At 45.8% G+C, this 15400-nt stretch overlaps 17 non-coding genes across 17 annotated transcripts; all 17 read right to left on the reverse strand.

The window, feature by feature from the left end:
• Positions 1–4487: 4487 nt before the first annotated feature.
• TRNAA-CGC (transfer RNA alanine (anticodon CGC)) lies at positions 4488–4559 on the reverse strand. The gene has a single exon. It is a non-coding gene; the product is annotated as a tRNA-Ala (tRNA).
• A 314-nt stretch (positions 4560–4873) lies between these two features.
• On the reverse strand, positions 4874–4945 carry TRNAA-UGC (transfer RNA alanine (anticodon UGC)). Its single transcript has one exon. It is a non-coding gene; the product is annotated as a tRNA-Ala (tRNA).
• Positions 4946–5665: 720 nt separating this feature from the next.
• On the reverse strand, positions 5666–5737 carry TRNAA-CGC (transfer RNA alanine (anticodon CGC)). The gene has a single exon. It is a non-coding gene; the product is annotated as a tRNA-Ala (tRNA).
• A 315-nt stretch (positions 5738–6052) lies between these two features.
• On the reverse strand, positions 6053–6124 carry TRNAA-UGC (transfer RNA alanine (anticodon UGC)). The gene has a single exon. It is a non-coding gene; the product is annotated as a tRNA-Ala (tRNA).
• Positions 6125–6844: 720 nt separating this feature from the next.
• On the reverse strand, positions 6845–6916 carry TRNAA-UGC (transfer RNA alanine (anticodon UGC)). The gene has a single exon. It is a non-coding gene; the product is annotated as a tRNA-Ala (tRNA).
• A 314-nt stretch (positions 6917–7230) lies between these two features.
• TRNAA-UGC (transfer RNA alanine (anticodon UGC)) lies at positions 7231–7302 on the reverse strand. Its single transcript has one exon. It is a non-coding gene; the product is annotated as a tRNA-Ala (tRNA).
• A 720-nt stretch (positions 7303–8022) lies between these two features.
• TRNAA-CGC (transfer RNA alanine (anticodon CGC)) lies at positions 8023–8094 on the reverse strand. The gene has a single exon. It is a non-coding gene; the product is annotated as a tRNA-Ala (tRNA).
• A 315-nt stretch (positions 8095–8409) lies between these two features.
• Positions 8410–8481, reverse strand: TRNAA-UGC (transfer RNA alanine (anticodon UGC)). Its single transcript has one exon. It is a non-coding gene; the product is annotated as a tRNA-Ala (tRNA).
• Positions 8482–9201: 720 nt separating this feature from the next.
• Positions 9202–9273, reverse strand: TRNAA-UGC (transfer RNA alanine (anticodon UGC)). Its single transcript has one exon. It is a non-coding gene; the product is annotated as a tRNA-Ala (tRNA).
• A 314-nt stretch (positions 9274–9587) lies between these two features.
• TRNAA-UGC (transfer RNA alanine (anticodon UGC)) lies at positions 9588–9659 on the reverse strand. Its single transcript has one exon. It is a non-coding gene; the product is annotated as a tRNA-Ala (tRNA).
• Positions 9660–10766: 1107 nt separating this feature from the next.
• Positions 10767–10838, reverse strand: TRNAA-UGC (transfer RNA alanine (anticodon UGC)). Its single transcript has one exon. It is a non-coding gene; the product is annotated as a tRNA-Ala (tRNA).
• Positions 10839–11944: 1106 nt separating this feature from the next.
• On the reverse strand, positions 11945–12016 carry TRNAA-UGC (transfer RNA alanine (anticodon UGC)). Its single transcript has one exon. It is a non-coding gene; the product is annotated as a tRNA-Ala (tRNA).
• Positions 12017–12736: 720 nt separating this feature from the next.
• On the reverse strand, positions 12737–12808 carry TRNAA-CGC (transfer RNA alanine (anticodon CGC)). The gene has a single exon. It is a non-coding gene; the product is annotated as a tRNA-Ala (tRNA).
• Positions 12809–13123: 315 nt separating this feature from the next.
• TRNAA-UGC (transfer RNA alanine (anticodon UGC)) lies at positions 13124–13195 on the reverse strand. The gene has a single exon. It is a non-coding gene; the product is annotated as a tRNA-Ala (tRNA).
• Positions 13196–13915: 720 nt separating this feature from the next.
• On the reverse strand, positions 13916–13987 carry TRNAA-UGC (transfer RNA alanine (anticodon UGC)). Its single transcript has one exon. It is a non-coding gene; the product is annotated as a tRNA-Ala (tRNA).
• A 314-nt stretch (positions 13988–14301) lies between these two features.
• Positions 14302–14373, reverse strand: TRNAA-UGC (transfer RNA alanine (anticodon UGC)). Its single transcript has one exon. It is a non-coding gene; the product is annotated as a tRNA-Ala (tRNA).
• Positions 14374–15086: 713 nt separating this feature from the next.
• Positions 15087–15158, reverse strand: TRNAA-CGC (transfer RNA alanine (anticodon CGC)). Its single transcript has one exon. It is a non-coding gene; the product is annotated as a tRNA-Ala (tRNA).
• Positions 15159–15400: the final 242 nt, after the last annotated feature.

Raw genomic sequence — 15400 nt, forward strand, 5'->3', positions numbered from 1 at the left:
CCGCTCGCTCAGCCAGACTATATAGCATTGTGTTTACTGCCACTCTGTGTACACCGCTCAGCCAGACTATATACCATTGTTTACTGACACTCTGTGTACACCGCTCAGCCAGACTATATACCATTGTTTACTGAAACTCTGTGTACACCGCTCAGCCAGACTATATACCATTGTTTACTGCCACTCTGATTCTGCTGGGAACAGTAGTACACCGCTCGCTCAGCCAGACTATATACCATTGTTTACTGACACTATATAGCAGACTATATAGCATTGTGTGTACACCGCTCAGCCAGACTATATACCATTGTTTACTGACACTCTGTGTACACCGCTCAGCCAGACTATATACCATTGTTTACTGCCACTCTGATTCTGCTGGGAACAGTAGTACACCGCTCGCTCAGCCAGACTATATACCATTGTTTACTGACACTCTGTGTACACCGCTCAGCCAGACTATATACCATTGTTTACTGCCACTCTGATTCTGCTGGGAACAGTAGTACACCGCTCGCTCAGCCAGACTATATACCATTGTTTACTGCCACTCTGATTCTGCTGGGAACAGTAGTACACCGCTCGCTCAGCCAGACTATATACCATTGTTTACTGACACTCTGTGTACACCGCTCAGCCAGACTATATACCATTGTTTACTGCCACTCTGATTCTGCTGGGAACAGTAGTACACCGCTCGCTCAGCCAGACTATATAGCATTGTGTTTACTGCCACTCTGTGTACACCGCTCAGCCACACTATATAGCATTGCGTACTCTGCCAGTCAGTGTGTATATTGCTGGGATCAGTAATACTCCACTCACCGTCAACCACTATATGAGCTCAACATAAGTTCCCCAGAGACCTCCGCTGTGAGCAGCACTCCCAACAACAGCAACAGCCAACGCCCCACGCAAGCTATAACATCCACCCCAGCAGCCAGTGGTCAGCAGCAGCCCTCCCCGGAGGAGAACGTTGTGTCCATCAGTCCGTCGCCAGAGCGATTAATGAGGGCTGCCATTGAGGAGATGATGGGGCCTGATGTGGAGGAGGAGGTCTGGCTCAGGCCAGCATCCCAAGTTAATGTTGAGGACGATGAGGGGTCTGTGTCTGGGGATGTTGGGGTGGCAGAGGTGGTGGGTGGGTCAGACTCAGGAGAAGAGTTGTATGATGAGGATGATGATCGGGACCATCTGTATGTGCCTCAGAGTCCGACCCCGGAAAACATGTTGTATCGTGTGTTTAGGTACTAAAATCTGCGTTCCCTCCCAGTAGTGTTGGGCGAACAGTGTTTGCCACTGTTTGGGTTCTGCAGAACATCACCCTGTTCGGGGTGACTATATAGCAGACTATATAGCATTGTGTTTAATGCCACTCTGTGTACACGGCTCAGCCACACTATATAGCATTGTGTTTACTTCCACTCTGTGTCTGCTGGGAACAGTAGTACACCGCTCACCCGCCACTGTATAGCATTGTGCTCTGTGTCACTGCTGACAATAGTGGTACACCGCTCACCCACCACTGTATAGCATTTCTGTACTGCCACTGTACTGCTGCCAGTCAGCGTGTACTTTAAGGATAAGTGAAATGAGGAAGAAATCCGGTGAAAGAGGGAGGGGCAAGGGAAGAGGTGTTTCCCCTGACGGTTCACGTACAGGCCACAGGGGAGCACCCAAGAAAACCCACTCAATACTGCCCATGTTGTCCAGGACAACAACCCTCACAGATCCAAAAGAACAGGACCAGATAATTACTTGGATGACCTCTCAAGCGTCCAGCAGTGGGTTAAGCAGCACCAGCACATCACGCACGAGGTCCGAGTCCTCAGCCAGTTAAAGTCTGGGCTTTCTTTGAAGACTGCACTGAGGATGTTACCATGGCGATTTGCAAGGTGTGCAAGACCCGCCTGAGCAGGGGGAAAAGTATTAACAACCTCTCCACCACCAGCATGAGCCGCCACATTCTATCCAAACATCCCACTCTGTGGGCAAACGCGGCAGGACAGGGTACCACCAGCAACACTGCCTCCCTTGGGTTCACCAGACTCACCACCAGACCCGCCTCAGCAGCAGCAGTAGCCCAGCCATTGCGTGGTTCACAACATTCACAAACATCAGACGATGCTGACACTGTCACTTTCCGGACTAGTGCTCTTGAGGTCTCCCAGTGTTCATCAAACACAACAACCAACAGCCCTTCGGTGTGCAGCGCTACGGTTGAGTTGTCTGTCTCTGAGATGTTTGAGCACAAGAGGAAATTGCCAGCAAATGACCCCCGGGCCGTGGCAGTAACAGCCAGCCAGCATAGCCAAGCTTCTGGCCTGCGAAATGCTGCCATATCGAGTGGTGGAGACAAACAGCTTCAAGGGCATGATGTCAGTGGCCATCCCACGTTACGTGGTTCCCAGCCGCTACCACTTTGCGCGCTCTGCAGTGCCTGAGTTGCATGAGCACGTGGTCAGCTAAATAACCCGAAGCTTGAAGAATGCCGTTGCCTGCAAGGTTCACCTCACCACTGACACCTGGACGAGTGCGTTCGGCCAGGGTCGATACATCTCCCTTACCGCGCACTGGGTGAACCTTGTGGAGCCTGGCAGCGATTCCTCACCTGCTACGGCGCGGGTGTTGCCCACGCCGCAAACAGCTGGATAACAACAGCAGCACCTACCTCTCTGACTCCTTCTCCTCCAACGCATCTCAAAGCTGTACCTCATCCGGAAATGCTAACCCAGCACCAGCAGCAGTAGGATCGTGGAAGCAGTGCAGCACAGCTGTTGGCATGCGTCAGCAAGCGTTGCTGAAGCTGATCTGCCTTGGGGATAAGCAGCACACAGGGGAGGAAATTTGGAGGGGAATAAAGGAACAGACGGATTTGTGGCTGGCACCGCTGGACCTGAAACCGGGCATGAAGCTAGACACCTGGCACGAACTGGCAATGTACGCAATAGAGGTGCTGGCTTGCCCGGCAGCCAGCGTTATGTCGGAACGCTGTTTCAGTGCTGCCGGAGGCATCATCACAGATCGGCGTATCCGCCTCTCCACAGAAAATGCAGACCGTCTGACTCAAATTAAAATGAATCAATCCTGGATTGGAAACGACTACGCAACACTCCTGGACCCCAACCAAGTAACATGACCGATGAACATCTGGGATGGTTTAGCGTTTCCGGTCCCTGTTTATTGAACCTCTCATCTGTATTACATTTATGACTGCATGGCGGCAAAAAGCATTGCTGCTATATCCGCACGCTTTTTGTCCTCATGCAAGGCCTGGGTTGTTGTGTCTCACAAAGCGTGGCCTTCTCCTCCTGCGCCTCCTCCTGTTCCATCACGTGTGCTGCTGCTGCTGCTGCTGCTGCTGGGTTACCGTTGCCGGTCCCTGTTTATGGAACCTCTTATCTTTATTACATTTATGACTACATGGCGGTACAAAGCATGCTATCCGCACGCTTTTTGTCCTCATGCAAGGCCTGGGTTGTTGTGTCTCACAAAGCGTGGCCTTCTCCTCCTGCGCCTCCTCCTGTTCCATCACGTGTGCTGCTGCTGCTGCTGCTGCTGCTGGGTTACCGTTGCCGGTCCCTGTTTATGGAACCTCTTATCTTTATTACATTTATGACTACATGGCGGTACAAAGCATGCTATCCGCACGCTTTTTGTCCTCATGCAAGGCCTGGGTTGTTGTGTCTCACAAAGCGTGGCCTTCTCCTCCTGCGCCACCCTCCTCCTGTTCCATCACGTGTGCTGCTGCTGGGTTAGCATTACCGGTCCCTTTTCCTGGAACCTCTTATATGTATTACATTTATGACTGCATGCCGACAAAAAGCATGTTACCTGTGCAAAGAAAACAGACATTTCCCGCATTTAAAAGACAGTTTTCCCTTTGAAACTTTAAAATCGATTTTCTCAAAAACTATAAGCTCTTTTTGCTAAATTTTTTTTCCTCTTGTACCCACTCCCAAGGTGCACATACCCTGTAAATTTGGGGTATGTAGCATGTAAGGAGGCTTTACAAACCACAAAAGTTCGGGTCCCCATTGACTTCCATTATGTTCGGAGTTCGGGTCGAACACCCGAACATCGCGGCCATGTTCGGCCTGTTCGGCCCGAACCCGAACATCTAGATGTTCGCCCAACACTAGTACACACCATGCAATTTCCCATCAGACAGATGGGTCGATAGATAATCTTCGACAGATCCGATCGGATTTCCGATCGATTTTCTGATCACTTCAATGCAAATCGATCAGAAAAACGATCGGCAATCAGATCGGACCTGATCTATTCGACCCATCTATCTGGCGGGAAATTGCATAGTGTGTACGAGGCTGAAGTGCATTTTATTGGCTCTATTCCAAGGTGCATAGCGTTTGCATGAAAGTCAGAAATATTGACACCTCACTAAGCATCTGTAACAGGAAACATTGGCGCTTCCGGTATGGCATCCATTAGCGCAAGGGGGACTTTGCAGTTTGTAGAAGAAAAGCTGGAGATGCCGGGGATTGAACCCGGGGCCTCATACATGCGAAGCATGCGCTCTACCTCTGAGCTACATCCCCCAATGCTGTCAGCAGCGTCGTGGTACCTCAGCAGGCCTTTATCTCCTACAGCAGAAAATGGTAATTAGCAGCTGTTTAAGTTGGAAAGTGATGTTACGGATCATTTTTAAAATTTTTCAGTATATCCGCATTTGGCTAAGGGACAATTTTTTTCCCACAAAATAGGTGGAACCTTTTATTTCACGAACAATAAGAGTTTGCATTAAAGTCAGAATTGTTGACACCTCACTAAGCATCTGCAGCAGGAAACATTGGCGCTTCCGGTATGGGATCCAGTAGCGGAAGGGGGCCTTAGCAGTTTGTAGAAGAAAAGCTGGAGATGCCGGGGATTGAACCCGGGGCCTCATACATGCAAAGCATGCGCTCTACCACTGAGCTACATCCCCTTTGACGTTCGCTATGGAGATGCACAATGAGTAGATTCGTACGGCACACCACTTTTCAGAATCTACCTGCTGTTATTGAGTACCTGGTAAATGGCAAGTTCTATCAATGGTACAGGTTTCTCTGCCTGAAATTATATTAAAGCTTGATAAGATCCTCTAAAAACTTGGCTTCTCAAGGAGGTTGCTTAAGGGGTAATATTGGATGTTAAACTCTCATTCATGCCAATCATTCATTTCCTAACCTCTTCTTGTCATCTTTATCTCCTCCATCACTTCCTGACTCTTGATGCTGCTTAATTGCTTGCAAAGGCCTGGATTAAATCCTGCATTGAATCTTAAATCATCCTCCTGTGTGGCCTAAAAGAAAAAGTCTGGTACACACCATGCAATTTCCCATCAGACAGATGGGTCGATAGATAATCTTCGACAGATCCGATCGGATTTCCGATCGATTTTCTGATCACTTCAATGCAAATCGATCAGAAAAACGATCGGAAATCAGATCGGACCTGATCTATTCGACCCATCTATCTGGCGGGAAATTGCATAGTGTGTACGAGGCTGAAGTGCATTTTATTGGCTCTATTCCAAGGTGCATAGCGTTTGCATGAAAGTCAGAAATATTGACACCTCACTAAGCATCTGTAACAGGAAACATTGGCGCTTCCGGTATGGGATCCATTAGCGCAAGGGGGACTTTGCAGTTTGTAGAAGAAAAGCTGGAGATGCCAGGGATTGAACCCGGGGCCTCATACATGCGAAGCATGCGCTCTACCTCTGAGCTACATCCCCCAATGCTGTCAGCAGCGTCGTGGTACCTCAGCAGGCCTTTATCTCCTACAGCAGAAAATGGTAATTAGCAGCTGTTTAAGTTGGAAAGTGATGTTACGGATCATTTTTAAAATTTTTCAGTATATCCGCATTTGGCTAAGGGACAATTTTTTTTCCCACAAAATAGGTGGAACCTTTAATTTCACGAACAATAAGAGTTTGCATTAAAGTCAGAATTGTTGACACCTCACTAAGCATCTGCAGCAGAAAACATTGGCGCTTCCGGTATGGGATCCAGTAGCGGAAGGGGGCCTTAGCAGTTAGTAGAAGAAAAGCTGGAGATGCCGGGGATTGAACCCGGGGCCTCATACATGCAAAGCATGCGCTCTACCACTGAGCTACATCCCCTTTGACGTTCGCTATGGAGATGCACAATGAGTAGATTCGTACGGCACACCACTTTTCAGAATCTACCTGCTGTCATTGAGTACCTGGTAAATGGCAAGTTCTATCAATGGTACAGGTTTCTCTGCCTGAAATTATATTAAAGCTTGATAAGATCCTCTAAAAACTTGGCTTCTCAAGCAGGTTGCTTAAGGGGTAATATTGGATGTTAAACTCTCATTCATGCCAATCATTCATTTCCTAACCTCTTCTTGTCATCTTTATCTCCTCCATCACTTCCTGACTCTTGATGCTGCTTAATTGCTTGCAAAGGCCTGGATTAAATCCTGCATTGAATCTTAAATCATCCTCCTGTGTGGCCTAAAAGAAAAAGTCTGGTACACACCATGCAATTTCCCATCAGACAGATGGGTCGATAGATAATCTTCGACAGATCCGATCGGATTTCCGATCGATTTTCTGATCACTTCAATGCAAATCGATCAGAAAAACGATCGGCAATCAGATCGGACCTGATCTATTCGACCCATCTATCTGGCGGGAAATTGCATAGTGTGTACGAGGCTGAAGTGCATTTTATTGGCTCTATTCCAAGGTGCATAGCGTTTGCATGAAAGTCAGAAATATTGACACCTCACTCAGCATCTGTAACAGGAAACATTGGCGCTTCCGGTATGGGATCCATTAGCGCAAGGGGGACTTTGCAGTTTGTAGAAGAAAAGCTGGAGATGCCGGGGATTGAACCCGGGGCCTCATACATGCAAAGCATGCGCTCTACCTCTGAGCTACATCCCCCAATGCTGTCAGCAGTGTCGTGGTACCTCAGCAGGCCTTTATCTCCTACAGCAGAAAATGGTAATTAGCAGCTGTTTAAGTTGGAAAGTGATGTTACGGATCATTTTTTAAATTTTTCAGTATATCCGCATTTGGCTAAGGGACAATTTTTTTTCCACAAAATAGGTGGAACCTTTCATTTCACGAACAATAAGAGTTTGCATTAAAGTCAGAATTGTTGACACCTCACTAAGCATCTGCAGCAGGAAACATTGGCGCTTCCGGTATGGGATCCAGTAGCGGAAGGGGGCCTTAGCAGTTAGTAGAAGAAAAGCTGGAGATGCCGGGGATTGAACCCGGGGCCTCATACATGCAAAGCATGCGCTCTACCACTGAGCTACATCCCCTTTGACGTTCGCTATGGAGATGCACAATGAGTAGATTCGTACGGCACACCACTTTTCAGAATCTACCTGCTGTCATTGAGTACCTGGTAAATGGCAAGTTCTATCAATGGTACAGGTTTCTCTGCCTGAAATTATATTAAAGCTTGATAAGATCCTCTAAAAACTTGGCTTCTCAAGCAGGTTGCTTAAGGGGTAATATTGGATGTTAAACTCTCATTCATGCCAATCATTCATTTCCTAACCTCTTCTTGTCATCTTTATCTCCTCCATCACTTCCTGACTCTTGATGCTGCTTAATTGCTTGCAAAGGCCTGGATTAAATCCTGCATTGAATCTTAAATCATCCTCCTGTGTGGCCTAAAAGAAAAAGTCTGGTACACACCATGCAATTTCCCATCAGACAGATGGGTCGATAGATAATCTTCGACAGATCCGATCGGATTTCCGATCGATTTTCTGATCACTTCAATGCAAATCGATCAGAAAAACGATCGGAAATCAGATCGGACCTGATCTATTCGACCCATCTATCTGGCGGGAAATTGCATAGTGTGTACGAGGCTGAAGTGCATTTTATTGGCTCTATTCCAAGGTGCATAGCGTTTGCATGAAAGTCAGAAATATTGACACCTCACTAAGCATCTGTAACAGGAAACATTGGCGCTTCCGGTATGGGATCCATTAGCGCAAGGGGGACTTTGCAGTTTGTAGAAGAAAAGCTGGAGATGCCAGGGATTGAACCCGGGGCCTCATACATGCGAAGCATGCGCTCTACCTCTGAGCTACATCCCCCAATGCTGTCAGCAGTGTCGTGGTACCTCAGCAGGCCTTTATCTCCTACAGCAGAAAATGGTAATTAGCAGCTGTTTAAGTTGGAAAGTGATGTTACGGATCATTTTTAAAATTTTTCAGTATATCCGCATTTGGCTAAGGGACAATTTTTTTTCCCACAAAATAGGTGGAACCTTTTATTTCACGAACAATAAGAGTTTGCATTAAAGTCAGAATTGTTGACACCTCACTAAGCATCTGCAGCAGGAAACATTGGCGCTTCCGGTATGGGATCCAGTAGCGGAAGGGGGCCTTAGCAGTTAGTAGAAGAAAAGCTGGAGATGCCGGGGATTGAACCCGGGGCCTCATACATGCAAAGCATGCGCTCTACCACTGAGCTACATCCCCTTTGACGTTCGCTATGGAGATGCACAATGAGTAGATTCGTACGGCACACCACTTTTCAGAATCTACCTGCTGTCATTGAGTACCTGGTAAATGGCAAGTTCTATCAATGGTACAGGTTTCTCTGCCTGAAATTATATTAAAGCTTGATAAGATCCTCTAAAAACTTGGCTTCTCAAGCAGGTTGCTTAAGGGGTAATATTGGATGTTAAACTCTCATTCATGCCAATCATTCATTTCCTAACCTCTTCTTGTCATCTTTATCTCCTCCATCACTTCCTGACTCTTGATGCTGCTTAATTGCTTGCAAAGGCCTGGATTAAATCCTGCATTGAATCTTAAATCATCCTCCTGTGTGGCCTAAAAGAAAAAGTCTGGTACACACCATGCAATTTCCCATCAGACAGATGGGTCGATAGATAATCTTCGACAGATCCGATCGGATTTCCGATCGATTTTCTGATCACTTCAATGCAAATCGATCAGAAAAACGATCGGCAATCAGATCGGACCTGATCTATTCGACCCATCTATCTGGCGGGAAATTGCATAGTGTGTACGAGGCTGAAGTGCATTTTATTGGCTCTATTCCAAGGTGCATAGCGTTTGCATGAAAGTCAGAAATATTGACACCTCACTCAGCATCTGTAACAGGAAACATTGGCGCTTCCGGTATGGGATCCATTAGCGCAAGGGGGACTTTGCAGTTTGTAGAAGAAAAGCTGGAGATGCCGGGGATTGAACCCGGGGCCTCATACATGCAAAGCATGCGCTCTACCTCTGAGCTACATCCCCCAATGCTGTCAGCAGTGTCGTGGTACCTCAGCAGGCCTTTATCTCCTACAGCAGAAAATGGTAATTAGCAGCTGTTTAAGTTGGAAAGTGATGTTACGGATCATTTTTTAAATTTTTCAGTATATCCGCATTTGGCTAAGGGACAATTTTTTTTCCACAAAATAGGTGGAACCTTTCATTTCACGAACAATAAGAGTTTGCATTAAAGTCAGAATTGTTGACACCTCACTAAGCATCTGCAGCAGGAAACATTGGCGCTTCCGGTATGGGATCCAGTAGCGGAAGGGGGCCTTAGCAGTTAGTAGAAGAAAAGCTGGAGATGCCGGGGATTGAACCCGGGGCCTCATACATGCAAAGCATGCGCTCTACCACTGAGCTACATCCCCTTTGACGTTCGCTATGGAGATGCACAATGAGTAGATTCGTACGGCACACCACTTTTCAGAATCTACCTGCTGTCATTGAGTACCTGGTAAATGGCAAGTTCTATCAATGGTACAGGTTTCTCTGCCTGAAATTATATTAAAGCTTGATAAGATCCTCTAAAAACTTGGCTTCTCAAGCAGGTTGCTTAAGGGGTAATATTGGATGTTAAACTCTCATTCATGCCAATCATTCATTTCCTAACCTCTTCTTGTCATCTTTATCTCCTCCATCACTTCCTGACTCTTGATGCTGCTTAATTGCTTGCAAAGGCCTGGATTAAATCCTGCATTGAATCTTAAATCATCCTCCTGTGTGGCCTAAAAGAAAAAGTCTGGTACACACCATGCAATTTCCCATCAGACAGATGGGTCGATAGATAATCTTCGACAGATCCGATCGGATTTCCGATCGATTTTCTGATCACTTCAATGCAAATCGATCAGAAAAACGATCGGAAATCAGATCGGACCTGATCTATTCGACCCATCTATCTGGCGGGAAATTGCATAGTGTGTACGAGGCTGAAGTGCATTTTATTGGCTCTATTCCAAGGTGCATAGCGTTTGCATGAAAGTCAGAAATATTGACACCTCACTAAGCATCTGTAACAGGAAACATTGGCGCTTCCGGTATGGGATCCATTAGCGCAAGGGGGACTTTGCAGTTTGTAGAAGAAAAGCTGGAGATGCCAGGGATTGAACCCGGGGCCTGATACATGCGAAGCATGCGCTTTACCTCTGAGCTACATCCCCCAATGCTGTCAGCAGTGTCGTGGTACCTCAGCAGGCCTTTATCTCCTACAGCAGAAAATGGTAATTAGCAGCTGTTTAAGTTGGAAAGTGATGTTACGGATCATTTTTAAAATTTTTCAGTATATCCGCATTTGGCTAAGGGACAATTTTTTTTCCCACAAAATAGGTGGAACCTTTTATTTCACGAACAATAAGAGTTTGCATTAAAGTCAGAATTGTTGACACCTCACTAAGCATCTGCAGCAGGAAACATTGGCGCTTCCGGTATGGGATCCAGTAGCGGAAGGGGGCCTTAGCAGTTAGTAGAAGAAAAGCTGGAGATGCCAGGGATTGAACCCGGGGCCTCATACATGCAAAGCATGCGCTCTACCACTGAGCTACATCCCCTTTGACGTTCGCTATGGAGATGCACAATGAGTAGATTCGTACGGCACACCACTTTTCAGAATCTACCTGCTGTCATTGAGTACCTGGTAAATGGCAAGTTCTATCAATGGTACAGGTTTCTCTGCCTGAAATTATATTAAAGCTTGATAAGATCCTCTAAAAACTTGGCTTCTCAAGCAGGTTGCTTAAGGGGTAATATTGGATGTTAAACTCTCATTCATGCCAATCATTCATTTCCTAACCTCTTCTTGTCATCTTTATCTCCTCCATCACTTCCTGACTCTTGATGCTGCTTAATTGCTTGCAAAGGCCTGGATTAAATCCTGCATTGAATCTTAAATCATCCTCCTGTGTGGCCTAAAAGAAAAAGTCTGGTACACACCATGCAATTTCCCATCAGACAGATGGGTCGATAGATAATCTTCGACAGATCCGATCGGATTTCCGATCGATTTTCTGATCACTTCAATGCAAATCGATCAGAAAAACGATCGGCAATCAGATCGGACCTGATCTATTCGACCCATCTATCTGGCGGGAAATTGCATAGTGTGTACGAGGCTGAAGTGCATTTTATTGGCTCTATTCCAAGGTGCATAGCGTTTGCATGAAAGTCAGAAATATTGACACCTCACTAAGCATCTGTAACAGGAAACATTGCCGCTTCCGGTATGGCATCCATTAGCGCAAGGGGGACTTTGCAGTTTGTAGAAGAAAAGCTGGAGATGCTGGGGATTGAACCCGGGGCCTGATACATGCGAAGCATGCGCTCTACCTCTGAGCTACATCCCCCAATGCTGTCAGCAGCGTCGTGGTACCTCAGCAGGCCTTTATCTCCTACAGCAGAAAATGGTAATTAGCAGCTGTTTAAGTTGGAAAGTGATGTTACGGATCATTTTTAAAATTTTTCAGTATATCCGCATTTGGCTAAGGGACAATTTTTTTCCCACAAAATAGGTGGAACCTTTTATTTCACGAACAATAAGAGTTTGCATTAAAGTCAGAATTGTTGACACCTCACTAAGCATCTGCAGCAGGAAACATTGGCGCTTCCGGTATGGGATCCAGTAGCGGAAGGGGGCCTTAGCAGTTTGTAGAAGAAAAGCTGGAGATGCCGGGGATTGAACCCGGGGCCTCATACATGCAAAGCATGCACTCTACCACTGAGCTACATCCCCTTTGACGTTCACTATGGAGATGCACAATGAGTAGATTCGTACGGCACACCACTTTTCAGAATCTACCTGCTGTCATTGAGTACCTGGTAAATGGCAAGTTCTATCAATGGTACAGGTTTCTCTGCCTGAAATTATATTAAAGCTTGATAAGATCCTCTAAAAACTTGGCTTCTCAAGCAGGTTGCTTAAGGGGTAATATTGGATGTTAAACTCTCATTCATGCCAATCATTCATTTCCTAACCTCTTCTTGTCATCTTTATCTCCTCCATCACTTCCTGACTCTTGATGCTGCTTAATTGCTTGCAAAGGCCTGGATTAAATCCTGCATTGAATCTTAAATCATCCTCCTGTGTGGCCTAAAAGAAAAAGTCTGGTACACACCATGCAATTTCCCATCAGACAGATGGGTCGATAGATAATCTTCGACAGATCCGATCGGATTTCCGATTGATTTTCTGATCACTTCAATGCAAATCGATCAGAAAAACGATCGGCAATCAGATCGGACCTGATCTATTCGACCCATCTATCTGGCGGGAAATTGCATAGTGTGTACGAGGCTGAAGTGCATTTTATTGGCTCTATTCCAAGGTGCATAGCGTTTGCATGAAAGTCAGAAATATTGACACCTCACTAAGCATCTGTAACAGGAAACATTGGCGCTTCCGGTATGGGATCCATTAGCGCAAGGGGGACTTTGCAGTTTGTAGAAGAAAAGCTGGAGATGCCAGGGATTGAACCCGGGGCCTCATACATGCGAAGCATGCGCTCTACCTCTGAGCTACATCCCCCAATGCTGTCAGCAGTGTCGTGGTACCTCAGCAGGCCTTTATCTCCTACAGCAGAAAATGGTAATTAGCAGCTGTTTAAGTTGGAAAGTGATGTTACGGATCATTTTTAAAATTTTTCAGTATATCCGCATTTGGCTAAGGGATAATTTTTTTTCCCACAAAATAGGTGGAACCTTTCATTTCACGAACAATAAGAGTTTGCATTAAAGTCAGAATTGTTGACACCTCACTAAGCATCTGCAGCAGGAAACATTGGCGCTTCCGGTATGGGATCCAGTAGCGGAAGGGGGCCTTAGCAGTTAGTAGAAGAAAAGCTGGAGATGCCGGGGATTGAACCCAGGGCCTCATACATGCAAAGCATGCGCTCTACCACTGAGCTACATCCCCTTTGACGTTCGCTATGGAGATGCACAATGAGTAGATTCGTACGGCACACCACTTTTCAGAATCTACCTGCTGTCATTGAGTACCTGGTAAATGGCAAGTTCTATCAATGGTACAGGTTTCTCTGCCTGAAATTATATTAAAGCTTGATAAGATCCTCTAAAAACTTGGCTTCTCAAGCAGGTTGCTTAAGGGGTAATATTGGATGTTAAACTCTCATTCATGCCAATCATTCATTTCCTAACCTCTTCTTGTCATCTTTATCTCCTCCATCACTTCCTGACTCTTGATGCTGCTTAATTGCTTGCAAAGGCCTGGATTAAATCCTGCATTGAATCTTAAATCATCCTCCTGTGTGGCCTAAAAGAAAAAGTCTGGTACACACCATGCAATTTCCCATCAGACAGATGGGTCGATAGATAATCTTCGACAGATCCGATCGGATTTCCGATCGATTTTCTGATCACTTCAATGCAAATCGATCAGAAAAACGATCGGCAATCAGATCGGACCTGATCTATTCGACCCATCTATCTGGCGGGAAATTGCATAGTGTGTACGAGGCTGAAGTGCATTTTATTGGCTCTATTCCAAGGTGCATAGCGTTTGCATGAAAGTCAGAAATATTGACACCTCACTCAGCATCTGTAACAGGAAACATTGGCGCTTCCGGTATGGGATCCATTAGCGCAAGGGGGACTTTGCAGTTTGTAGAAGAAAAGCTGGAGATGCCAGGGATTGAACCCGGGGCCTCATACATGCAAAGCATGCGCTCTACCTCTGAGCTACATCCCCCAATGCTGTCAGCAGTGTCGTGGTACCTCAGCAGGCCTTTATCTCCTACAGCAGAAAATGGTAATTAGCAGCTGTTTAAGTTGGAAAGTGATGTTACGGATCATTTTTTAAATTTTTCAGTATATCCGCATTTGGCTAAGGGACAATTTTTTTTCCACAAAATAGGTGGAACCTTTCATTTCACGAACAATAAGAGTTTGCATTAAAGTCAGAATTGTTGACACCTCACTAAGCATCTGCAGCAGGAAACATTGGCGCTTCCGGTATGGGATCCAGTAGCGGAAGGGGGCCTTAGCAGTTAGTAGAAGAAAAGCTGGAGATGCCGGGGATTGAACCCAGGGCCTCATACATGCAAAGCATGCGCTCTACCACTGAGCTACATCCCCTTTGACGTTCGCTATGGAGATGCACAATGAGTAGATTCGTACGGCACACCACTTTTCAGAATCTACCTGCTGTCATTGAGTACCTGGTAAATGGCAAGTTCTATCAATGGTACAGGTTTCTCTGCCTGAAATTATATTAAAGCTTGATAAGATCCTCTAAAAACTTGGCTTCTCAAGCAGGTTGCTTAAGGGGTAATATTGGATGTTAAACTCTCATTCATGCCAATCATTCATTTCCTAACCTCTTCTTGTCATCTTTATCTCCTCCATCACTTCCTGACTCTTGATGCTGCTTAATTGCTTGCAAAGGCCTGGATTAAATCCTGCATTGAATCTTAAATCATCCTCCTGTGTGGCCTAAAAGAAAAAGTCTGGTACACACCATGCAATTTCCCATCAGACAGATGGGTCGATAGATAATCTTCGACAGATCCGATCGGATTTCCGATCGATTTTCTGATCACTTCAATGCAAATCGATCAGAAAAACGATCGGAAATCAGATCGGACCTGATCTATTCGACCCATCTATCTGGCGGGAAATTGCATAGTGTGTACGAGGCTGAAGTGCATTTTATTGGCTCTATTCCAAGGTGCATAGCGTTTGCATGAAAGTCAGAAATATTGACACCTCACTAAGCATCTGTAACAGGAAACATTCCGGTATGGGATCCATTAGCGCAAGGGGGACTTTGCAGTTTGTAGAAGAAAAGCTGGAGATGCCAGGGATTGAACCCGGGGCCTCATACATGCGAAGCATGCGCTCTACCTCTGAGCTACATCCCCCAATGCTGTCAGCAGCGTCGTGGTACCTCAGCAGGCCTTTATCTCCTACAGCAGAAAATGGTAATTAGCAGCTGTTTAAGTTGGAAAGTGATGTTACGGATCATTTTTAAAATTTTTCAGTATATCCGCATTTGGCTAAGGGACAATTTTTTTCCCACAAAATAAGTGGAACCTTTTATTTCACGAACAATAAGAGTTTGCATTAAAGTCAGAATTGTTGACACCTCACTAAGCATCTGCAG

This window comes from Hyperolius riggenbachi, chromosome 4 (assembly GCF_040937935.1).
Source record: "Hyperolius riggenbachi isolate aHypRig1 chromosome 4, aHypRig1.pri, whole genome shotgun sequence".
In the NCBI taxonomy this organism is placed as follows: Eukaryota; Metazoa; Chordata; class Amphibia; order Anura; family Hyperoliidae; genus Hyperolius; species Hyperolius riggenbachi.